Source organism: Brienomyrus brachyistius, chromosome 1 (assembly GCF_023856365.1).
Source record: "Brienomyrus brachyistius isolate T26 chromosome 1, BBRACH_0.4, whole genome shotgun sequence".
NCBI classification, from domain to species: Eukaryota; Metazoa; Chordata; class Actinopteri; order Osteoglossiformes; family Mormyridae; genus Brienomyrus; species Brienomyrus brachyistius.
The window spans coordinates 39,588,169-39,615,322 of NC_064533.1; the positions used below are offsets into that span (position 1 = coordinate 39,588,169).

A 27,154-nucleotide genomic window follows, 5' to 3' on the forward strand; every position below is an offset into this window, starting at 1 on the left:
GATATAACCATATATTTAAATATGTGTTTGTCTCATAAGGGCAGGGTATGGTTCTTCACTCATTGTCAAGGACATCGGTATCACTAGGGAGAGATTCTGTAAAGTGACAGTCTTAAGGGAGCTATGAGTGTTTTTAATCGCATGAACCTCAGCATGCCTTGCATTGACAGAGCTCTTATTGCTAAGCTGAGAAACATACCTGCTCTTTTGGCCATCGCTAGTAAATTTGTAGGATCCCCTGATTCACTTCATTAATCATTGACGCTGCATTTTAATGTATGTATGTCACTTTATAGCTTAGTGATTAGCTCTCTTGCCTCACGCCTCCAGGGCTGTGGGCTCAATTTCTGGCCCTGGCTCAGAGCATGGCATATTTGCATGTTCGCCCCTATGATAATCTTCAAGTAATATGCAAAGGGATCTGAAATGTTGAAATGATGATTTGTCATGGTCAGATACTCTCGAGCTAATATCAGAGAGGCCACAATAAAAATCATGCAATACTAAATGTAATAAAGATTGGGCTGTACATCTGTGATACATCTCAAGGCAGCATTGCAGGATAGTGATATATGCTGGAAACGTGAGCTTGTGACCAGATGGCACAATTTTGCATATTATGTACAGTAGGAGTGAACTGTTATGACATAGCTTGAATAATACTCTAATCTTCTTGGTCAATAAGTATCCCAAGATTGCATATTATGGTCATAAGCACTATGCATCTTTCTGATGACAATCAGTTGGGTTTACTTTTTAGCTAACTACAAGCAGGCTAGAGAAATATGCTATAGAACCTGTGCTTATCCTTTCCGTATACAGCCTTTTGTTAATGTTATTCTCTCAAGGTTTATCCCTCAAAATGTTCAGCTACATTAACGTCTGCTGTAACAACCCAGCTTTCAGTTTGTTGATGCTCTACAGTACAATTCAGTTTCAGTTTTGGGCTGCACATAGTGAATGTAGAGCTTTAGATTCCCAGCACTTAGATCAAGCAAGTCAGGCTAAGGGGAGCTTCACACCTTCACCTACACCTTTATTTCCCACAGCAACTGTCTTTCTGAGGAGTGGGAGACAAAAAAAACAACAGTAACAACAAGGAAAGGATCCAGGGAACAGCACATGCAATTTAAAGATTCTTCCTCGAGGTTTCCTTTCTCTGTATGCTGCTCAACAAGGTATGGTATTGCCTCTATGATACGTTCCCCTTGAAAAATCCAGTTCTGCATAGTTCATTTATTCATAATCAAAAACCAGCCTCTGTCCTTTGTTATCCCCATAGAGAGTAGTATGAGTGCCGTTTTCTATCACATCTACACTCCAGGACCAGAATAGTAGGCCTCTGGCTCATATTGGTTGCCTCTCTAAACTATAACATTCACCTACCTGTTGGCAGGAAAAAAAGGATGTGCATCTGCAGGCAAATTCAACATCTCAACAAGAGCCTGTTGTTGTTAAAACTTCTTCTATGAACAGGTTGCTTTCTGGTTGTATGGTGTTTTCTGATATTTAGCATGATATGATAATCTCGCTGCACTGCTCATTTGTGAGATTGTAGGGGTATCACTGCCATCAGACCTTCTGAACCTCCCTTTAGTGGTTAGATTAGCACGTTAGTTTATTAGAGTCCTCATATGAGAAAGGGTGGAAGGCAGCGGGAACGAGGAGCAAGCTGTTTCTAGGGTAACAATGTGTGGGATTTATCACAGCTATCAGCGAAATGAGTCACCGGATATGTGTGTCCTGAATTCAAACCATGTCAGGGAGCAGGGGAGAGGAACAAATGTGGTGGAGTGGAGATCAGTTTGGTTATCTACATCTATAGGCTCAAAAACAGGGGAATGAGCATATAGTATGATAATCATATTAATTCCTGCTTTTTTTTAATTATGCCAAGAATTACAGAATTAAGAATTACAAGAACAGGTGTATTTGGATTAATACAGCTAGTGTTACCAGGATGTTACATACTGCAGTCTTTTATCCCATGCAACTGAGGTTGAAATAACTTAGATGGAATTGCACTATATGTGTTTTTACAGCAATAAATAATTCACTGCCATGATTCAGGTTAAGTATCCAGCTTAAGGGTACGGTAGCACAAGATAGAGAGGAAAATGGAGGGTGGTGAAAGGTGTTATTTAACCAATAAAAGAATAAAACACTCTGGAGAACAATTCATTAAATACTGGGACATACTGTACTTCTGTTTTGTATGTATTTTGTTACTGGTCACAGTATTATTTTTAAAGTTAAGTGCAGAATAGATAAGACAATATACTTGTAAATATTTATGACTGGCTTTTTTAATTGTAATCTTTGTAACTGTGTTAACCAACTTCCATCAAAGCAACATTTAAAACTGATATATTATAGAGATATAATACACTGCAGCATAATCTATAAAGGCAGCAACACATATGGGTTGTCTGAAATTAAATGCATTCAAAGACGGAATGATAACCAAGACCACTGTTACTTTCCATTCTCTGCACCATGTTTAACCATTTCCCTGGAAGGGCTCAGTAGGACATCATTACATTTGTGGCAGTGATAGGATTCCTCAGGGTTTCTGAAGTCACAAAAGCAGGAATTTAATTTACAAAAAAGGTGAGGGAAATCAAGGGGAATGCCAATAAAGAATGCAAGACAAAGATGTGTAAAACAAATGGCATGTCTCGGGGGAGCGGAAAGCCATTCAAAAGCTGGGAATTGAAATAGTAGCTCAGCAAAGGGCGAGAGGAAGTGTCAAGCAAACTCTTGATTCAAGTGTGCATGTTTATTTGGTGGCTTCGTTTATATTGCAACCAGATAATGCATCAATTATTTGTACGGCATCATCATTTACATTTTACATAGTATAGGGTACATAGAAATCATAAAATACTTTATAAGGAAATGTTATCAAAGTGGAAAACTACTGCAAAATGCCAGAAGAAAAGATCTATTTCCACAGCATAAAACAGTATAAAAGAAAAAAAATGCTTGCATAATTCATTGGAGTATTGATCCAAACATTCACCTTCTTGTAGTTCAGTGGTTTCTGCATTGCATTTATTTTAGATAAGAAATTTCCAAAAATGCCCCATTGATTTCTTCTCAATTCTGATTCTTATTGATTCCGTATTTTAAATGATTTCCTGACCTCTTTAAATAGAAATACACTTCTGTAATATGGCTATGTATGTGTAATTTTTTTCAAGCAAATGTCTATAATTGTTTATTTGTGAAATATGGATTTATTTGTCATTGGGCTATCTTGTTGCTGGGAATATTGGGAAATTGAAATCATAGGGCCAGTCACCAGTCTTTCACCAGTCTAATGTTGCAGTAAAACTGGTGACCAATCTTGAGATCAGTCAAAAACAAAGAATAGTATGGCATTTTAATTACAGAGATTGAGATACTCTATATACACAATTACAGATAGAAAACACAAACACCATGGATCATTTTAATATTGCAGATTATTATATCATAATTTATTATAAATTAAATAATTCCGAGCTTTAATGAATGGATAGAGACAATTCTGGCTTTTAACCACTATGTGGCTTTTATTGCACCTGTACCAGTCATACTCATAACACAATTGCACTGCCCACCATATCTGATGCCCCACCTACTCCTAACACAGACAGTGGGCACAAACAGACACACCGACATGTTATGTACAATGATAAACAATCAATGGGACGCTTGATATAACAACACAATCACATTACAACACAAGCCACTATGGAGAACTATTTACAAGGCTGGCATCAGTCCAGCCTGCTGAACTGCACGCCGGTGCCTCTATGCTACAATATGTTGAGGCGTAGCGGTGGCATGGTGCTGCAATGGTTAGCACTGTTGCTTCACAATCTCTGCCAGTCGAGTCTCAAGCCTTCAAGTCTCTGCCAGGTCCATGTGGAGTTTACAGGTTCTCCCTGTGTTGTTCGGGGGGTTTCCCCCCCACAGTTTAAAAAAAAAAAAAAAAAAAAAAAAAAAAAAAACATATATGCTGAGGCTGACTGGAGTCACCAAACTGTTCATAGGTGTGCTTGTTTGAGTGAATAGTATATGAGTGTGCCCTGTGATGTGGGCCCATCCTGGGCTGTTCCCTGCCTTGTACCCATACACTCCAGACTCCCTGCAACCCTGAATAGATCAAATAGTTACAGAAAATGGATGGATGTTGAGAGTTATTGGTTGTGTGTTTCTGTAGAGTACTGTAATAATATATGGGCTGGCTAGATAATAAATGTTAGGGAGAACATTTTCAGTTATATCAGGTTTTACAAACTAAAAAACCGAAAGGCTCTTGCACCTGCCTAAATAGTTCAGTTCTTCTGCTTTTTCTGGTTTGTTTCCTGAATTGAAAGACTAAAGCTGTTTGACATTAATTAACATTAGTGATTATTGGAGACTGACCAATCAGCACACAGAACAAGAACAGAAGTGAATTCCAGGTCCGTTTAAATTAAATGGTAGTTCAGAAATCCCATCCTAGCTCCAAGTATCCTCCCTGATATGATTATCTGTTCACCCTTTAATTATGTAAGTAAAAGGATTTCAGATTTGGGTGACTGGATGTTTTGCTCTATCACTTTCTACATGAAGGCAGGATTGTTGTGTACATTATGAAAATTATACAGACAGAAAGGCTGTTTTTTCGTGAGCTGCAATAAAAAGCACTGAAACACGTTTGAATAGGTTCATAATAATGTATTAAAATGTATAAATTACCATTATGTAAATGTTATATGATTTACCCTGTATTACTTTTATATAGTTCTATCAGATTTAGTGGGTAGTCTGTAACCCCTAGTGAAAGACAGAGAAAAAAAAATAACATTTGAATTGAACTTGATTAAAATACGACCTGCAAATTATAAGAATTGGCTATTTAAACAATTAAGCCATTTGGCAGTAAAGTTAGCTGTCTGCTGAATGAGGCAGGCCCTGCCAAGTAAACATTGGAAACCCAAAGACTAAGTCTATGTTCACAATGCAGGCCTTAATGCTCAATTCTCATTTTCTGCTCAGATCGGATTTTTTGTTCGCCTCTTTACATTACTCTTCTTGATTTTGGGCAATATCAGATTTCAATGTGAACAGTTCGCTATACTGAACTGGCCCACGTGCGCACAAAACAACAGATGCAATGAAGCGCAAAAACAAAGACGTCACTTTATTGATTCGAAAACTGCCTGGTCACGATATGAGCCTTCCAGTTTTGCCTGAACAGATTTCTCCCCCCAAATACTTATTAAATCCAGCACCTCACTGTCCCTCCACTGGCCAACTTCTGTGCTCTCCTCCATGTTTAACACTCTGACAGAGACAAATGATGACTTCCGCCTGCTCAGAATTGTGACGAACGTCGATCGAGAGTGACGTAAAAGTTGCATGAATTCCGATTTTGCTCTTCAGACTGTCGCACTGCAAAAAATCAGACCTGTATCCGATTTATGACCAAATACTGTCAAAAGTGGCCCAAATCAGAATTATAAAAATCCGTGTGACTTGTGCTGTTCACATTGTCATGAAAAAATGCAATCTGAGTCACATATGACAAAAGAATCAGATTTGGGCCACATTTGTCCTGCAGTCTGAACGTAGCTTAAGAACTTCCCAGTGTCCATCACAGGGCACACTAACACACCAGTCTCTCTCTCACACTCACACACACACACAATTTGGTAACTCCAATTAGGCACAGCATGTTAGGGGAACCAAAGTACCCAGAGGAATCCTCATGACAACTCAGGAAGAACATGCAAACTCCACACAAATGGAACCTTGGTGGACACTTTAACCCAGGTCCAAAAGGTGTGAGGAGACAGTGCTAACCACTACACCACTGTGCCCCCCCCAAGTATTTTATATTATTATATTCCTACACTTTATGAATACCTGTTCAAACTTTGAGACAAATTGCACCTAAATTGAAGCAATAGCACTTAATGACACCAAACAGAAAGATGAGATGATTAGAGACTTTTCCTTGTGGACAGGATCAACACTAATTATTACTGTGTTTACTCTGTGTTGGATCTGTATCTTTCGAGTACTCCTGTTTCTCCAGTGCCATTCCATTCCTGATTCTGCTTTCCTGTTTTGCCCTAAGATTTGCCCAGTGTACTTCCCTCCCGTAGCGTATGGACTAACTTTTTATGCAGAATTCTCTCTCAAATAAAACAATTGGGAGCAGACACAGACTGGGAGTTTATTACTTTACTATCAGCTTCAGAGTAACTCCAAGAAAACTGCAAACAGGCATATCAATGCACTTAGACTGACAAACACCTTTCAGGCTTGAAGTATAGGAAAGAGTGTTTCAAGACAGGGAGTCCCCCCAGACACAGAGGAGTTGGGGGACTTGTTGGCTGGGATTGTTGAAAGCCAGCAACCCCTGGAAGGTATTCTAGATGATGACCATTTGAACAGTTCAGGTGATGAATCTTTCCAAGACTTATTTGATAGGACACGTCCCATTTAGTGCTATCCCATCCAACAGAATTAAATGCAAGTCATGTCTTGTAACAAAAATGATGTAATGACCTTAATTGTTGAACTCAAATCTAATATTAGATTTTTTCCATACAAAGATGACCTGATCTTGACCCAGGACTTGGGGGGGGGGGGGGGGGGGGGCAGGGAACAGTCAAGAGGCTCAAGCGAATCCAGCAGCAGCCAGCATGAACATGCTGCAGCATCTAGTCTCCTGCAGTAGCATTGGTCAGCATTCAGCAGTCTCTAATCCAAGGAGAAGGATGACCATTCATGAGAAACTTGCCATAGAGTTCCATGAATCACAATATTTAAAAGAACATTCTTCATCTTGAGTTGTCTATGAAAGAAAGAGACATGAAGCGACAGTGACAATTTTCCTTGGAACCAAACCTTAGTTAAATAAATCCATCCATCCATTTTACAAACTGCTTATCCTACTGGGTTCGCAGGGGGTCTGGAGCCTATCCCGGAAGCAATGGGCACGAGGCAGGGAACAACCCAGGATGGGGGGCCAGCCCATCGCAGGGCACACTCACACACCATTCAATCTCACATGCACACACCTATGGGCAATTTAGCAACTCCAATTAGCCTCAGCATGTTTTTATCAGGGTCTGGGCAGCCATGCTGTTTAAGAAAATTATGAAGTACTGCTGTTGCAATAACAACAATGAAGCACCTCCTAGGTTCAAACCGCAGTGTATTTGAGACACTGGAAACGATTCTTCCATACACCAAACATGCGCTCAATTAGCCCTCTGGTGAGCATGTGAGCATGGTTATGGCGCTGTTGCTCTGGTCTGACTGGATTAGCAATAATACAGCATTCATAAGGGATGAATAGGAAGTTTGTCTGTGCATACCCATTGTCACCAAGTTGGATTCCAGAGTTTTGTCTTGCTTCAAACTGAGCCTACAAAGAAGAGTTGTAGAAAATCCTTGAGTCATGAGATGAACCTTTCCAACGTGCAACAATACAGTATTGGAGAACTGCATAGTGGGAGTGCATACTCCTTGCACATTTATTGAAAACCAGTTTTTACAATTTCTGAAGTCCTCAGCATCTGCTGTAGAGGGACATTTGATGGGAATGTGGCAGCCACTGATACAACCAATGACTCCAGGGAAGTTCCAATATTCATAGATATCTACCTTGTAAGTGGCCTGTTCAGCAGCATTTGGGAACATTTACATTTAAAGTATTTGGCAGACGCCTTAGCCAGAGCGACTTACACAAGTGCTTTGAGACTCTGCGATGAATTTTCGATGCTAGCTCAATAAGGACCCAGGCTATGAATACCATCTGTCTGAAAACTCCGTTGAGAAAGTGCAGAATTTTTTATTTTTTTTTTAAACACACACACCAGAAAAAGAGCAGAGTAAGAATACAGAAGTACTACGTCAGGTATTTCTGAAAAAGGTATGTTTTGAATCATCGCTTGAAGTCATTCAAGGATTCAGCTGTTCGGACATCTAGGGGGAGTTCATTCCACCAATTAGGTGCCAGGACAGAGAAGAGCCAACGTGTGTCTTCCTTGTGCCTTGAGGGGAGGTGGGACCAGTCGAGCAGTGCTGGAGGATCGGAGAGATCGTGGTGCAGTGCGGGGTGTGATGAGGTCCTTTAGGTAGGATGGTGCCAGACAATTTTTGGCTTTGTATGCAAGCATCAGTGTTTTGAATCTGATGCGGGCAGCTACAGGAAGCCAGTGGAGGGAGTGCAGCAAAGGAGTGGTATGGGAGAACTTGGGAAGGTTGAAAACAAGACGAGCAGCTGCATTCTGAATCAGTTGGAGGGGACGGATGACACTCAGTGGTAAACCAGCTAGAAGCGAGTTTCAGTAGTCAAGGCGTGAGATGACGAGGGACTGGACGAGTATCTGGGTGGAAAGAAATGGATGTATCCTCCTGATATTAAAGAGGAGAAACCGACAAGAGCGAGAAAGACTGGCGATATGTGAGGAAAATGACAACCGATCATCTATGGTAAATCTTCTAGCAGAAACCGAAGGACGGATCAGGGAGTTGACAAAAGAGATCGCAAGGTCCTGGAGGGGGAATGAGTCAGCCGGGATGTAAAGCAGCTCAGTTTTACTAGTGTTGAGTTTTAGCTGGTGAGTGGTCATCCAAGATGAGATGTCTGCCATGCATGCAGAGATCTTAGTGGAGACATGAGTGTCTGAGAGAGGGAAGGAGAGGATGAATTGAGTGTCATCGGCATACCAGTGGTAGGAGCAGCCATGTGAGGATATTTAGTATACAGGGAGAATAGGAGAGGGCCAAGAACCGAGCCCTGAGGGACACCGGTGGAAAGACAACATGGGAGTAGATGTGGATCCATTCCATGTCACTTGGTATGTTCGGTCTTCTAGGTAGGAAGCCAGCCAGCGCCAGGCCAAGCCACCAATGCCAAGACTCCTAAGGATGGATAGGAGAGTTTTGTGGTTGACCGTGTCAAATGCTGCCGATAGGTCAAGAAGGATGAGGACAGATGACAGTTTGGCTGATCTGGCAGCATGTAGCTTCTCAGTGACTGCTAAGAGGGCAGTCTCTGTAGAGTGAGCTGCTTCAAAGCCAGACTGATTAGGATCCTGGAGGTTGTTCTGAGAGAGATAGAGAGAAAGCTGGTTGTAGACTGTACGTTTGAGGATTTTTGAAAGGAAGGAAAGAAGCGATACTGGTCGGTAGTTGCAAGTGTCTGAGGGATTTAGAGTGGGTTTTTTTTAAGATGGGAATGACCCTGGCTATTTTGAATGCTGTTGGTACATGACCGGAGGTTATGGAGCCATTAATGATAGTTGTGATGAAGGGGAGAAGGTCTAGAGATTGTCTGAAGCAATGCAGAAGGGATTGGATCAAATGGGCAGGTGGTAGGGTTGGAAGATGAGATGACTTTCATGATCTCATCTGCTGTAAGACCGGAAAACTGGGCCAGTGAGGGGGGAGGGAAATCCTTAGTGTGTAGTGTAGTGGATGAGGGAGAGAATGTCTGACAGATTCAGACCGAAACTACACTTGATTGCCAGAAACCACACACAACAACAGTTTCAACAGACAGTAAACAGAAAGCAAACAGAGTCCTACCTTACTAGCAGAGAAGTAATCCACAAACAGAGCTTGAAGCACACTTGATGAAATCCTTTTTTAGTTCACATATAGCACTGTGGGGCGGCATGGTGGTGCCTGGGTTCAAGTCTCTGCCTGGGTCACATGTGTATGGAGTTTGCATGTTCTCCCCATGTCGTCGTAGGGTTTCCTCCGCGTACTCCGGTTTCCCCCCACAGTCCAAAAACATACTAAGGTTAATTGGACTTGCTAAATTGCCCGTAGGTGTGCATGTGCGCGTGAATGGTGTGTGAGTGTGCCCTGCGATCGGCTGGCCCCCCATCCTGGGTTGTTCCTTGCCTCGTGCCCATTACTTCCGGGATAGGCTCCGGATGGTCCGCGACCCAGTAGGATAAGTGGTTTGTAAAATGGATGGATGGATGGATGGATATAGCACTGCAGACTTTGTGCACTATTTTGCACACTACACCACACAAATACACAGTTTCATGATGGAAGGTTCCACATGCCAAAAACCTTACAGTAATTAATATTTGTAAGGAAGGAGAAATATGGGTGCCCCTGACTACGTCACCTGAAAGCTTGGGCTGCAGCAAACCAATTTTTTCTGTTGCATTTTCCTTCGACATACAGAAACAGTCAAGAAAATGTAAATCATCAAAATCATTCAGTGGGTTGCTCCTGTCTTTAAGCAATCTTCTTTCTGGTCTTGGTGGTGGTCTCTGATCGTCGTTGAAATAGTCGAGGTAATCCATTTTCTGCTGCTATGGACGTGAGCCTTGAGGTAAGCAGTGTTTGATCTGAGGATAAATTAAACCTGGTCAGGGGCAAGTTTAAGACTTCATTTAGATCTGGATTAGATATAATCCTTCTTCTAGAAATCCGATTGTTTAAACCATGACTAGTGCAAGTCTGAGACTATTTTAATCCATGTGAGAGAAAGCCACTTCAATAAATCTAGGATTAAAATGACGTTTAGTCTATGACTAGGCTTATTCCCTGTACGGGAAACCGGCGCATTGAGCGGGTGTGCAAACAGAAATCTACCAGTAAGCAAGCACATGAAAAGGATAAAAGAACAAAGTTCAAGGACACACAAATACATGACGTGACTGCAGATGAAGGTGAATCAACTTCAGAGTCTGATGCTAATGGACTGGGCTGTTTTAAGTTGTATAGTGTAACTGAGAGTGACACCAGATGTGTTTGGCGTGAGATTTAAGATGGAGCTAGACACCAGGTTATGTCATTTCATATCCTAACTACAAGAGGCTGCTCCTAAATCTACCATTGTTAAAAACATCTAAAGACCTTCATTGGCCAAAAGCTGTGCCCCAAGGGTAAACTCAAGGTGACAATGACATCCAAGAGAAAAACACAGCAGTTGATGCTGCATGTGCTGGGAAAGGGTGGACCATCACTGGCTGAGAAAGGCTAAGAAAGATTAAACTGGACTGGTACACCATTAAGGTCTTAAATTTGTCGCAAACAGCCTGGTGTCATTGATAAGCATGGCTTACACCAGTGTTTCCCAACCTTTTTTGAATTGTGTACCCCCTGAGAGATTTTCTCATACCACAAGTACCCCCTTTGTCAAATGTGTTGATGATTCAATAAAAGTAGAACGTACAACTGATTATCAAATTTAAAACATTTTATTAAATCTCCATAACTTGAACATTTAATTCATTAAGCAACACATCCCAGATAGATTTTCTTTCTATACCAGGGCACAGCTAATGGAATGGCTGATAATATTTACCCATCATCAGGGAAATTAAATATAAAAAATTTTTCCACGTACCCCCTGTAATGTGCTCGCGTACCACTAGGGGTACGCGTACCCCCGGTTGGGAATCACTGGCTTACACAAATCACAAGAAAAAGTTGAAGCAGTGCTCCAGGCTCCTAAACCGGTGAACGTGTCACAGCTCATGTCCTACTTGTGAATTACTACTATAAGTTCATCCCAGACCTAGCCACTGTGCTGTACCCACTTAACACACTGCTGCAAACTGGAGCGCAATGGAAGTGGTCAAAGGAATGTGACAGGGCATTCCTAGAAACAAAGAGACTAATGACATCGGTCAAACTACTCACTATGACCCATCATGACCCATCAGATTGGCTTGTAACGCTAGCCCATATGGGATTGGCCGTCTTGTCACACATCATGGAAGATGGATCGGAACAACCAGTGACGTTCACCTCAAGGTCACTGACGAGGGCTTAACGTAATTATGCACAAATAGACAGAGAGGCCCTCAGCATAGTGTGGGATGTCAAAAAGTTTCACCATTACCTATATGGACAAAAAATTACGATTGTGAATGACTATCAACCGCTAGTGTCGATTTTTTAATCCCCAGAGGGGAATCACAGTAATGACAGCTGCACGGTTACAGCGATGGGCACTTTTCTTAGGAACTCTCTCATACAAGATCAAATTCAAGGGATCCAGTCAACACAGCAACGCTGATGGCTTGTCACACCTGCCACTGCCTTTGAGAGAGAGCTAAAAGACTTCTTCTCCAGACCCCGCAGAGATGTTTCATACAATAATAGTGGACCAGCTGCCTGGAACAAATGCTGAAATACAAAAATACACCAGAAGTCACCCCCGACATTGTCAAAGGTTTATGAAAATACAATGCGAGGATGACCAGTACATAGTGACCCCATGTTCCCAGAGTATTCAGCGAGATGGGACCAACTCTCCTTTTGTCAAGGAACGGTGCTGTGCGGGTCCCGAGTTGTAGTTCCCCCAAAATTGCAAGCCAGGGTGTTAGAGACCCTACACGAAGGGCAGTTTTGTCAAAACCTTTAAAAAGTCCATAAAGATGATGAACAATGAGGACATCCCTCTCCAGCACAAAGTGGACAACTTTCTCTTTGCCTGCAGAAACTCCATTCATGCAATAACAAGTCAAACACCTGCGATGCTGTTGCTTGGCGGAAATCTTAGGTCCCACATTGAACATCTGAAAATTTTATTTAGCCACGTATCAAACAGGGCTGCAAGGGATTTTGAGGTTGGGCAGGAAGTCCTGGCACGTGACTACAAAGGAGGCAAGTGGACACCTGGTACAATAGCCACAAGAGTAGTATCACTATCATACAAAATTGATGTTGGTAAACAAATATGGAGACACTCAGCCAGCTCCAGATGGACCTCTCACATTACTACCACCTACAACCAAAGTGACTGAACTTGTAATGTTCACCCATGGACTGTTGGCTGATATTGGGGATGTACGTTTTGTTATAAGTGTAAGCGGGGCCACGGGCGCGTCAGGAATGCTCACCCAGGCACGCAACGCCCGCTCACAAAAAAATGTAAATGTACAGATGTGTGCTAGTATGAGTGCGTGTAAGTGTCGTTGTGTGTGTGTGTATGAAAGTACGAGTGTGGGTTATGTGTGTGTGTGATTATGAAAGAAGTGTGAAGTGCTTATTAACTGTTGCTGCCTTTATGCTGCCTATCTAGTACTTCAGTTTCCCTGGCAGGACATTAACCACAGAAAGGGATAGCAACAAACCCCAATTAAAACTAAATACAAAATATTTATTAATACAAGAACATATGTCGCTTTCCAGGATCAATTAACAGTGCCCATTCACTCACTCATCCACTCGCACATCCCGTTTCAAAAAGTAAACAAATTAAATAATAAAAAAACTAACAAAAAACACATCAATTACCACTTTTAGGCAAATTAAACATTTTGTTCATTAAACAGTGTTTTAAGAGAACATCTCCCATTAACAATATGTTGGAACGTGTACACCGTAGCTGATGTTACACTGAGCCCAAACACTTTTCTCAGTTTTGCTGAGGACAATTTTACAAGAGTCTGTCCCACATGTAATTATCGCTTAGTCCAAAGTCCTCCAATGCCTTGAAACTACTGTGGCGAAGCATTCGATGCAAGTCACTTGCTGGAATGATGCAACATATAAACATATGGGCTCAAAAAGTGTGTTCACTGCTCTTCTTGTGTCTCCATAAACATGCTACAATGATTAGAACTGGAACGCAGTACCTTAATCTCCAGAAGATTGGTTGAGAGGAGTCACTGGCAGAAGTCGACGAATGGCAGGGCACTGATGAAATAGCACCCGATGTCGAAAAGACGGATATTTACGTCCACGCTTGTCCAAAGGACCCTCCTATGACCTTCACTGTTTAGCCACTCCACTTTTCTGTCGCACAGGCCGTCCACGGTGTCTGTAAACTTCTCCACACTATGCACGCAGGCCCTTTTGGCCTATTCTGGCGTCTACATCAGAAGTTCAACTGCACGCCGTATTCACAGCGTCAACTGTGCGCTACGTTGCACTTCAGTGGCAGTCTTGGCTGCTTAGTTAGTCACTTACGCTTGCAGTTAGCAAATTGCACACTAAACACGTGTCATGAAAGCGCACTACGCTAAAACAGGAGCTAGCAGGGTAAACTTGTTACCTCCGTGGCTAGAAAATAACCACCTAAAGTAAGCAAACTCTCAGCTCACTTGCCTTTACAGTTTTCACGGTTTCAACTTACAAAAACACCTTTTCCTCTCCTGTTTTCTTTCTATGTCTGCGCTTATGCTTCTCCCTCTTCCGTGCCACGCTCTCTCTCTTATTTTCCCAAAAAAAAAAAAACAACACGCACCGTTTCAGCACGGGCTCGTTCTGACCAGTTCTCTCCCGCTCTTAACTCTTCAACCAATCACAGCCGCCCAAAAATCACGAGCAGTCTGCATACTTGTCAAAATAAAAGCCTCTAACTGGAGCCCCTCTTACATAAGGGTAATTTAAAGTGTTCATCTAGAAGGGGAGGAAGTTTATTGTACGAACTAACTTTTTATGCAGAGTTATCTCTTCCATATTCCCTATAGTTCAAGCCTGAAAGGTGTTCATCCGTCTGAGCGCATTGATATGCCTGTTTGCAATTCTCTTGGAGTTACTCTGAAGCAACGCCCAGTCCATGTCTGCTCCCAATTGTTTTATTCTGGTGTTTTTAAAAACACAACACCTCCCATATCCTGTCTTTCTGTAGGTCTGATTACCCCAGTACTTGACCTCTCTGCTTTCCACACCTGGACTCCGATCTCATCCCTTCTTACTTCTGGCATCTTTGATGCCTCTTACTACCACTTCTCAAAATCATTATATGGATGAAAAAATACACTTGAAATACACTTCAACCAATCAGTGGAGCATGAAGAGTCGTAGTTACAGACTACTCCACTGGTTGGTTGAAACAAAATCCTGGTTTGGATTTGTACTTTCTGGACTTGAAATTTACACCTCTGGTTTAGAACCACGCCTGAGGGGAAATAAGGGGATCAAAGAGGTGGAGCGGGCTAGATATGACACTTTTAACCAGACCCATATTCACTTCAAAATTGGAAACCTAGAACTGCAAGACAGAGGACAGCCGAGAGTGAAAATCGAGCATGCAGTCGCCATCTTGTGTACATAGCCATCTGCTCTCTAAACTTTTTCTGCGGATCTTTTAGAAAACTTCCCAGGAACATTATACAAGTCATTGATTCCAAAACTGTGGGCGCAAGATGATATTCTGAATATTCTATAACAAAGTTTATATAGATTTTTTGCCACTATTCTCCTGTTTAAGCCTTACTGGGACAAGATTTCAGTGCAAAGTATTGCCATTCTTATGACACATGCTGATCAATTGATCTTTGTCTTTCGAGTTCTCCTGCTTTTCTGGTGCCATCCTGCTCCTGACTCCACTTCCCTGATTTGCTCTCAAATTAGCCCAATGGACTTACCTCCCTTGTCCCGTCTCTCTATGGGACTGACTACCCTGGTATTCCACCTCTCTGCTCTCCGTTCCTAGACTCCAATCTCATCCCTTCTCACTTCTGGCTGCCAGTTTCATAAATAAAACCTTTGATTCCACATTTGGGTCTCCTCAATGCTGTATACTTCACCACAACAATGGACCGGGTAGAGATGATGGATCTCCTGCAGGGGTTTCCTGATGTGGTGCAGTTTGTATATAGATCACCACCTGGATCTTTTTCCGACTCATGCTGATCAGGTGCACTTTGTCCTCTTGTTTTTGACAAGTGTGTGATTGGACGATAACACTCTGGATTGAAAAAGCCCCTTGCTGAATTATTCTGTCACCTTCCAGGAGACATTTAAGGAAGTGTTGGATCATCCTGCAGTGGGATAGTGCGATCTTCAGCAGGGAACTTGGACTGTGACTGATTTCACTCTTCAGTTCCAGACCCCAGCTGCTGGGTTAGTCATCTTGCTTATCGATGTGTGCTTAACCATAGAGCTGCAAGCTACACTCACAAGCTGAGGTGAAAACATCCAAGGAATATGTGCAGAAATCAGTCTCCTGGGATATTATCATTCATGATCAGCACTGCAGCACTCAAGCTTTGCACCAGCGATGACAGAACCAAAGCCATTGCAACGTGGATGAACCTGCTGACTGCAGAATAAAAACAGCATCACCATAACAGCCACTTTTGTTTGTACTGTGGTGAAGCTGGCCATATTTTTTGGAACTTCCTGGCCCAACCCCCATGAAATCTAGACAGAACAGTGAAGGTATGCACAGCTTCTTCTTAATTTCACATTTATACAAATAACTGTTCCAATTACACATATCTTGGGTGGTGGTTCTTTATAGAGCTTTGTCTTGTTGATTCTGGTGCTGCTGGTAAATTTGTTGGGGTTATTTTTGTAAAACAACACTCCATACCTTCAGAGTTGATTTCACCTCCCCTTGTAGTTCGGACAGTTGACGTGCCTCCTTTGGCTAGTGGAGTTGCAACACGCCAGACTGTGCCATTGCTTCTAATGGTGGGGATACTACACTCCGAGACCATTCAGCTACAGGTGTCCCAGCAGCCCTAGAACAGCTTATTCTTTAACACCCCTGGTTCAGGCTCCATAACCCCAATGTAGATTGGGAACAAGGGAACATCGCATCCTAGTCAGTGGGTTACTTTTCTTTGTGCTTGTCTACCCTCTGCAAAGTCTCTTCCAAAGAATGCGCTCTAACAGAGACTGCTTCTAACGCATAGTTCTCCAAAGTATCTAGTAAAGCAAAAGCCTTTGTTCTGCCCCCTCATAGAGCTTCTGAATGCTCAAATGACCTCACAGAAGGGGCTTTCCCCCAAGAGTTAAAACTGTCTTGCTCCAAAGATGAAGCCATGTCTACATATACGTTGTGGAGTCCCTGAAGCAAGGTATCATTCAAGATTATCGAGCAATGAATGCCATAACAGTAAAATAACACTTACATGTTATATATATACAGTTAATAAGAATATTCATTTTTTTAGTTCAGTTTTTTTGTTAGGCAAAAAGAAAATCTCAGTGTAGTCATGCAATTAAGTAATGGTAAATGAAATGGTAAATGGACTACATTTATATAGCGCTTTTCTACTCCTACGAGTACTCAAAGTGCTTTACATTTCATGCCTCACATTCACCCATTCACTCATTCACACATCAGTGGCGGAGGCTGCCATGCAAGGTGCCAACCTGCTCACCGGGAGCAATTTGGGGTTCAGTGTCTTGCTCAAGGACACTTTGATGGGTTCAGGAGGAACCCTCCAGTTGCCGAACAATAGCACTACCTCCTGCGCCACCATCTTCAAAGTCTTCTGAAATTGGAGTTTACACCCATCCTGTATATTGTGTGATCACCCCATATTGAAAAATAAATAGCTGTATCCCATATAGAACTAATATGGGATGTGCTCTAACTCAAAGTTTCAGGTAGCACATAAATTTTAGCCCTTCCCTCTACTGTGAGCATTTCTGGATAAAAATGTCAGTTAAATTCATGTTGCACAAATGTCCCCTTCAGGGCTGCATATATACCATCAATGTATCTGTTACTCTTATATCACCAGAAATGTTGCTTATTGTCACGCCCAGCTCCCTCTCCTTGCCCTCACCAGGATCCCCTTCAGCTCCCTCGTCCCCTTCCCTGGGTCTCCCGCCACTTCCCTCCTCGGCCCCTCCGTCTGTCCCTCGCCCTGCCTCCTCTGCCCCTCCGAGGTCCCCTCCTGCTCCAGCCTCCCGGTCGCCTGCAGCCCCTCCGGCTGCTTCCCTTCGCCCACTGGGGCTCCCTCAGGCTCCCCTTTATTCCCCCTCCTTCTCTCCCTGGTCTCCCGTCTTTGTCCCTCCTGTCTCCGCTCCTCGTCCTCCTGTATTCCCTCCGTTCACTCCTGGCCCTTTTGTTCCACTTGTTCCCTCTCTGTCCCCATTCCTTGTCTGTCTGTCCACCTTTCCCGTCCTGTGTCAGGTCTTGTCTTGGCTTATGCCCCTGTGCCAGTTTTGTCTGTCCGTCCTGTTCCCTGTGCCCCATTAATGGTTTGTTCCTCTTTTCCAGGTCCCATTTCCCATCCCGGGGTGGGTTCTGTCACGCCCCGCTCGTACGATCCTCGTGTGCCACGCCCCCCTGATTATCCACGTGTGCTTCCCCGATGGTAACCAGCTGTGTCCGATTATTTTCGCCCAGTCCTGTCTATTTCAGTCCATGTCTTGACTTCTTTCCTTGGTCCGTAATTGATGTTAGTCAATGTCTGATGTTCCCTGCTCCTGTATCGTGAATAAACCCGTTTACCCCGTATTCTGCCTGCCTGCCTGCTCCTTGCCCGCTCGCCTATCCGGGCGATCGCCCGTTTACCAGCACGATCGCCACACGACCCTGACACTTATAGTGCAACTGAGATAGAATAAAACTGGACAAAAGTATCCAGACACCTGGTCATTCCACCTACTGGAACTTTTTGATTGACATCGTATTCTAAATCCAAAAGAATAAATCGGCACTTTTCCACTACACCTGGTACCGTACTTTTGGTATTTCATGGTACTTTTTGGTGTTGGTTTTCCACTGGTGAAAAAAATGGTACCGATGCTGAATGACATCACAACACAAGGCGGGGTATTTTACAGTACATACAGTAGCTCATCTGATAGTAAAGACGGGTCACTAGTGCCACCCTGCGGGTGAGTGTATCCACAACGTATAAACCCCCACAACGGGGAGGGCGTTCCCCCCCCCCCCAAGTTGTCAATACTATGAAAACATTACGATAATTTTTGACCAAGAATATTACACACTGTGAACCCCAAGGCAGCACCATGAAACAGAGGATTGGAATAGCGGTAAGTTATTGTTCATAGTTAGTTATGTCTATGGGTAATATTGTTTAAATGTGACAGAGACTGAAAGTGTTTATACTCACAATTTCAGATAATGGCGACCTGTTAAACACACCAACGGTTATTTTCAGAGATAATCGTGAAGGACTTGTACCCTGACAAGTTATCTATAAGCCAAAAAGAGCAGATAGTTTTAACAGTACGTGGAACAATACTGCTTACCCGTGTCGTTGTTTTTTCTGTATGAAATGCTTAAAGACTGATTTTGTCCGTTTCGCCCCAAGACACTGCTGATGATGACTAGTTTAAAAATTGAAGCCAATCTAGTGACGGAAACAACTTCAACCGACAGTATGCAGAGCTAACCGCCCGAACTACTGGAATGTGCGTGGCCGGGGACTCCCACAACTCGAACCATGCCACCGGACCAAGGGGAATCTGCAAGCGGTGATCCAATTACCTCAAGTTTGTTTTGATCCCAGATATCTGATCACCAAAGTCTTGGCTACATGAAGATGACTAAATAGTGTAGTTGCAACAGTCAGTTGATAAATAAATAACAAAAAACTAACTAGTGTCACTATTTCTGGGCTCCTTTCATTGAATATCTATCAACTTTCATATGTATGCATGAACCATTCACACCTGGGCACCCCCCGCTTTTAACATCGTTGTGTTGTTCATCAAATTACGAATGTGAATGCGATTTTCATATGCGGAAATGCGACTATTTAGAATGTGAATAATAATCTTCAGGTGAGGGCGGCGCTACACGCCCCCGATGCAGGTAAAACAAAGAAAGGTGACATGGTTTACTTTTTTGCCAATTTATCTTAATTTTAAAAACTTCCGACAATGGACGTTTTGAAAAGAAGACAGATTACGGATTTAGTCAGCGTTTTTTTTTTTTATGATTCTACAATAAGATTTCAGCGAGTTATGAACTGAAATACACGAGAAAGATATGCGGCATCGGCAATAATGCCGTTGACTCCAGAGGGTTAATATGGAGGATGCTATAGCAAATCTAGATAGGCGGTCACCAAATACACATATGGCTATGAATGTGGAAATGACTGACGACCACGTGGCTGTGCCTGGTGTTAGGGGTGACAACGACTGGACACAGATGTACAAATGCTTGATGCAGACGACAGATTGGCCATGCAATCTGAACTGCATTAGATGATTGCAGAACTAAATGGCGAGCAGCTGGATGAATTTAACCCCGTTTTACAAGCCTTATTAAATGAAATTTAATGATGATGGAGCTACAGCGGCGGAGGCAGATCCAGAGATTATGGACATTGATAATATGGGAAAACAACAAGGCGGGATTCCACTGATGATGCTGTTGGAGGTGTTAATGTAATATGCTAGCCACAGTTTAACTGCACGGAAATAAGGCAGTGCTTTCATTTTGATGGAATTGAGCATAATGACATAATAGATGTCTACAGGTCTGTGATACATCCATCCATCCATCCATCCATCATCTCCCGCTTAATCCAAGGTCAGGTCGCGGAGACCCAGACTTCCCCCTCCTCAGCAACGTCATCCAGCTCCTCTTGGGGGATGCTGAGGCGTTCCCAGGCCAGCAGAGAGACATAGTCCCTTCAGCGTGTCCTGGGTCTTCCCCGGGGCCTCCACCCAGTGGGACATGCCCAGAACACCTCACCACGGAGGCGTGCAGGAGGCATCCTAATTATATGCCTGAGCCACCTCATCTGGCTCCTCTCAATGCGGAGGAGCAGTGGCTCTAGTCTGAGTCTGAGAATGACTGAGCTCCTCACCCTATCTCTAAGGGAGAGCCCATCCACCCTGCGGAGGAAACCCATTTTGGTCACTTTCACTCACGGTCTCGTTCTTTCGGTCACTACCCATAGCTCGTGACCATAGGTGAGAGTAGGAACGTAGATCGACTGGTAAATCGAGAGCTTTGCCTTTTGGCTCAGCTATTTCTATACCATGACAGACCGAAGCAGCGCCAGCATCACTGCTGACGCCACACCGATCCGCCTGTCCATCATTCCCTCACTTGTGAACAAGACCCTGAGATACTTAAACTCCTCCACTTGGGAGAGGACCCCATCCCCAACCCGGAGAGAGAATTCTACCCTTTTCCGGCTGAGGACCATGGTCTCGGATTTGGAGGTGCTGATTCTCATCCCAGCCGCTTCACATTCAGCTGCGAACTGCCTCAGTAAGAGCCGAAGGTCATGGTCCGATGAAGACAACAGAACCACATCATCTGCAAAAAGCAGAGACCTAATCCTGAGGTCACCAAACCGGACACCCTCAACACCCTGGCTGCGCCTAGAAATTCTGTCCATAAAAACTATGAACAGAATCGGTGACAATGGGCAGCCATGACGGAGTCCAACCCTCACCGGAAACGAATCCGATTTATTGCCGCCCATGCAGACCAGGCTCTGGCACCGGCCATACAAGGACCGAACTGCCCTTAAAAGGAAGCCCGGCACCCCATACTCCCGGAGCACCCCCCACAGGACTCCCCGAGGGCCACGGTCGAATGCCTTCTCCAAGTCCACAAAACACATGTAGACTGGTTGGGCAAACTCCCATGAACCCTCCAAAACCCTGCGGAGAATATAGAGCTGGTCCACTGTTCCACGGCCAGGGCGAAAACCACACTACTCCTCCTGAATCCGAGGTTCGATAATCCGGCGGACCCTCCTCTCCAGAACCCTCGAATAGAGCTTACCAGGGAGGCTGAGGAGTGTGATCCCCCTCAGAGCACACCCTCCATTCCCCTTTCTTAAAGAGTGGGACCACCGGTCTGCCAGTCCAGAGGCACTGCCCCCGATGTCCACGCGATGCCGCAGATGCGTGTCAACCAAGACAGCCGTGCAACATCCCGAGCCTTGTGGAACTCTGGGCGAATCTCATCCACCCCCGGGGCCAGGCCACCGAGGAGCTTTTTAACCACCTCAGCAACCCTTGCCCCAAGATAGGCGAGTCCACCCCCAAATCCCCACACTCTGCTTCCATATTGGAAGGCGTGTCGGTGGGATTGAGGAGGTCTTCGAAATATTCCGTCCACCGACCCATAACGTCCCGAGTTGAGGTCAGCAGCACACCATCCCCACCATAAACAGTGTTGATGTTGCACCACTTTCCCACCCTGAGCCACTGGATGGTGGACCTATCAGTTGCCTCTGGAGTCCCACAGGCCAAAAAGGCCCAATAGGACTCCTTCTTCAGCTTGACAGCCTCCCTCACCACCGGTGTCCACCAGCGGGTTCGGGGATTTCCGCCGCGACAGGTACCAACCACCTTACAGCCACAGCTCCGGTCAGCTGCCTCCACAATGGAGGCACGGAACATGGCCCATTTGGACTCAATGTCCCCCGGGATATGGCAGAAGTTCTGCCGGAGGTAGAATTGAATTGAAATTCCTCCTGACAGGGGATTCCACCAGACGTTCTCAGCAGACTATCACTATACACTTGGACCTGCCAGGCCTGGCCGGCTTCCTCCCCCAACAGTGGAGCCCACCCACCACCAGGTAGTGATCAGTTGACAGCTCCGCCCCTCTCTTCACCCGAGTGTCCAAGACACGCGGCTGCAAGTCCGACGACACAACTACAAAGTCGATCATCGAACTACTGTCCTGGTGCCAAGTGCACATATGGACACCCTTATGCCTGAACATGGTGTTCATTATGGACAATCCGTGACGAGCACAGAAGTCCAATAACAAAGCACCGCTCAGGTTCAGATCGGGGGGGCCGTTCCTCCCGATCACGCCACTCCAGGTTTCACTGTCATTGCCCACGTGAGCATTGAAGTCCCCCAGCAGAACAAGAGAGTCCCCAGGAGAAGCGCTCTCCAACACCCCTTCCAAGGCCTCCAAAAAGGGTGGGTATTCTGAACTGCTGTTTGGCGCATAAGCACAAACAACAGTCAGGACCGATCCCCCCACCCGAGGACGAAGGGAGGCTACCCTCTTGTCCACTGCGGTAAACCCCAATGTACAGGCACCCAGTCAGGGGGCAATAAGTATGCCCACCCCCCTCGGTGCCTCTCCCCGCGGGCAACTCCAGAGTGGAAAAGGGTCCAACCCCCCTCAAGGAGACTGGTTCCAGAGCCCAAGCTGTGCGTCGAGGTGAGCCCGACTATATCTAGCCGGAACTTCACAACCTCGCGCACCAGCTCAGGCTCCTTCCCCATCAGAGAGGTGACATTCCATGTCCCTAGAGCTAGCTTCTGCAGCCGAGGATGGGACCGCCAAGGTCCCCGCCTTTGACCGCTGCCCAACTCAAATTGCACCCGACCCCTATGGCCCCTCCTATAGGTGGTGAGCCTATTGGAGGGCGGTCTGTAATACAGACATTCCAAAATGTCGTAATGTTGAAAATTGAAGGGGTTTCGATTCCATTATCTACAAGTCCGATGGTAACGGGTTTAGGCAGCTGTCCTAGAAATAAATTTTCTTGTGCGCAGACATGTCCCCCAAGTCCGCTTGCCACTGAGAATCGATATTAGTCACAAAGACTATTCCTTTTAAAGTTAAACCTGATTGGTTTATGTGATGTGTATGCATCTTCACCAGTCAGCCATGTTGCAACTTGTTTCTTATTTATATTACACACACATTCTTCATCTATCAGCGATCTGTATAATATATCGGTACCTTCAAAAGACCCTTGGTTTGATGGCATATAATAGACACGTGTCAAGAGCTTGTTATCCATAGTGAGCCTCTAGAAATAATGGCAGTGTTTTTGACTCAATTCATCTTATTTAAAAAGCATGTAAAAATGCCAAATACATTTTGACAGATTCAGTCACATAGTTCACCATTTACACACCAACCAGAGTTTGTTTGAACTTGTGCATATCCCAGAAATCATTAATTGCGGCATCAAGAGCACACTCATAATTTTTCCTTTCAACATCACGTTTCAAGTCGCACAATCTCTCCCGCACATTTATTTCATCTTTAAGCTCACATATAACGGCCTTGACGGCGTCCTGTACTTTCACCGGGGTGCGGTGGGGGTTGAACATTGCGACCGCTTTCATGATGACATATTTAAACCACGGTCTATACAGCTTTTTGATCAACTTTTCAAAATGGTTAAAGAAGTAAAATGGCTCGGGGTAGTACAGTCACGTGTGCCGGCTTGGGTGGTTCACAGCGCACCTAACACAGGTCTCCTGCATGTCATCCTCGATTATTCAATCCAGAATACAAACCAGTGCCCCTTTGATTATCTTCATGGCAGAGTAGGTGATGCTCCCATCCACAACATCTTCAGATAATTACAGCGCCACAAAGCGCTCGTCAATCATTGGTCCTGGGGGTCACGATGTGTCCATGAATACAGGCTAAGCATATGGGAGCACACCCACTGCATCAGCCACCGACGGCCATTGTGACCATGTCGGACTCGAAGGGCGTGCCGGTGGCAGGCAAGGGTGGCCATACGGACCCTATGGTGCACCCTGCTGAGGGGTGAGTTGAGGAGAAAGCTCTGGTGGAGGGATGTCCATTCACGGTCCAAAATCTCTGGTGAGTTGTCCAGTCGCAGTCCAGAAATATCGGTGGAGGCTACCAGGGGCGGAACTTCAAAGCACAGGTGTCCGGCGAGGTCTGCTGGTGCCTGGGGATCATGACTACCTCCAGAGGAAACGGCTGGTGGAGCGTTTTCACCGTACCCTAGCTGCACAGCTGCCGAACCTTGTGGATGAGCACCAGCGCGACTGGGACTTCCACCTTTCCCTGTTCCTGTGGGCATATCACACAGCGTTGGGTAAGACCACTGGCTGCACCCCCGCGACCCTCATGTTTGGCCATGAGCTGCAGACCCCGGGGGGGCTGCTGTGCAGCTCGCCTCCTGAGTAGGAACTGCTGGCAATCCTAGGACTGGACTACCTGCATGAGCTCCGGGAGCATCTGCATGTTGTGCCTGAGCTGGCCAGGGGTCATCAAGGCGTGACCATGGGCAGGCAGAAGAGGGCATATAACATTTGCTACTGGGGACAGGCCTTCTAGCCTAGGGACCCTGTTTGGGTGTACTGGCTCATCAGGAAGAAGGGGTAATCACCCTAAGCTCGATTGTCACTGGAGATGCTATGGAAGCCCTGGAATGGATGTAATTGTGCTGGGTAGTTGTGTCAAGTGTAAGTGCGTAGTGTTTTATATAGCATGTCGGTGTGTGTGTATGCGAGTGTGTGTGTGTGCCCACCATGCATATTAGGAGTAAGCAGGGCAACGGGCAAAGTGGGCAATGTGAGTGTGCTGTCAGTACGAATGGTACTGGTGCAATAAACACCACCTAGTGGTTAAAACTAACAACCATCTCAAGCATAGTTATTGCAAGCGACATGCCTTGGTGACCCACTTTTACAATACATTTATTTTTCTTTTGGTGTTTTACTGAACAGGATGATTATGTGAAAGGACCAGTTATACTCTATAATAAAACATAAATGAAATCTTAAAAGGCAGCACAAATGGCAGACGGTTTTGATTATGATTATGGTAGTAATGTGTAATGAAACGCAGGGCATCAAGCCCTGTTGCATATAGGCAAATGGTACATAATAAACATACATCTGTCAACTAGGCATAAGTGCAGCTAGGCTGAGCTTCCAAATAATTCACTTTTCAAATAGAATGAACCAAAAAAGACAGCTGCTCAATTGTTTGCTACCAAAAAAAGTACCTCAACTGAAAATGTACTGTATATAAGAAAGGTTGCCATTCAGTTTGGGTATTGATATTGGGTTATTTGTTTGGGTTATCTTATGTGGCCTACCGCTTAGCAACTGAACATTTTAACCTTCACAATCACTTAAGTTATGATTGAATACACAGACAGTTCTAGCAGGGCAGAAATGAGGTAAAATGACTTGTTCTAAAGGGCCAAAAAAAAATAAATTAATAAGCATCTATTGCATCACTTGTGCCCCCCCCCAACATGTGTAGGCATGATTGGTGAAGTAATCCCTGACTAAGATTGTTCAACTAATGTTTTGTGGACTACAGGGGCAACCTAGATGACTAAATTGTGTAGTTGCAACATTCAGTCAGATAAATGAATAAGAAAAAGCTAACTCATGTCACTATTTCTGGTCTCCCTCCATTGAATATTTAGGAGCTCTTATGTGTATGCATGGGCCATTCACACCTGGCCACATCCTCCCCCTCTTTATGATGCTGATGGCGATGTATCTGGATCGCGTTTCTCCGTTGCCCCCGATGCAGGTAAAACTAAAAAATACTTAACCTAATTTTTTAATACATACTTAACCTAATTTTAAAAACTTTAACACTTCCAACAATGGATGTTTTCAAAAGAAGACATATTAATGGATTTATCCATCGTTTATTTCATGATTCTTCATAAAGATTTCAGTGAGATATAAACTGAATTAGACACGAATAGTATGCTGTATTGCTGACGACGCACTCGACCCCAGAGGATTAATAATCAGAGTATTATCGACAGCTGCGGGTGTCACGTGAGCAACGTTTCAGTCCACGTACCTTCGCAACAAACACCCATGGGATAATATTATCTAACATCGGTAACATTAACTCGGAAAAGGACTGTTGCTTCTGAGCTTTGCTCGACCACCAGAGAGGGTTTTTTGTGGTTTTTCTCCCTCCCAAGAACAACTTTGCTTTATTTTAGTTAAACGTGGTTCAGTAGGAAGTTAGTCTCGGGTAAATAATTATTAATTTGGTTATTTTAAATGTTAAATTTAAAAAGTTATTGGTCATAGTGAGTTATGTAATTATGGGGCCAGCTCAGTGTTATGTTTGCAAGATGTTTGCCCTTCTGGATGTTTGCGTCCAGTCAGACTTCATCTGCGAGCGATGTAAATTAGCGGACTCACTCATGGTCAAGGTTCATGACCTCGAGGAGAAACTGGCTGTCATGCGACACAACAAGGAGTTAGAGGAGAGAGTTTATATGCCATTTAGGGAGATGGTGCATACATCACAAGCAAGGAGGGGGCAGAATGAAGAGCAGATAGGTCGAGAGAGCTGGGTGAACGTAGGTCGTAGATGTAGAACAGGGTGTACACAGTACACAGAGGCGGCATCACCTGAAGTGACGTGTCTAACTGCTTTCAGGTGCCGGAAGAGACTGGAGAGGCAGGGGGGCCCTTCGGCACCGATGAGCCTCCTCCCCCCCAGGAAGCATGAGGTTGTGGTAATAGGGATTCAATTATTAGAGGTGTAGACAGTGTAGAAATTATTAGCTCAGGTAAATTTTAATATCTCCACCAATATGATTTGAAATTAATTAAATTTTAATTCATTATTATTTGATGATGATTAATAACTAATTGTTATGCGGAATGGTTGGCTCCTCCAAACTCAATTGCGGTATTCCCATGAGTCTGTTAATGTGAGACTTACATGGGATTCACTAATTACCAGTATCGCTTTGTAACC

The 27,154-nt window shown here is 44.3% G+C and overlaps 1 long non-coding RNA gene across 1 annotated transcript; it reads right to left on the reverse strand.

Annotated features, from left to right (window-relative positions):
- Nucleotides 1-6,666: 6,666 nt before the first annotated feature.
- Nucleotides 6,667-14,205, reverse strand: LOC125704162 (uncharacterized). The gene is made up of 3 exons (XR_007381041.1): nt 13,608-14,205; nt 10,139-10,364; nt 6,667-6,838 (listed from the first exon to the last, which is right to left on the reverse strand). It is a non-coding gene; the product is annotated as an uncharacterized LOC125704162 (long non-coding RNA).
- Nucleotides 14,206-27,154: the final 12,949 nt, after the last annotated feature.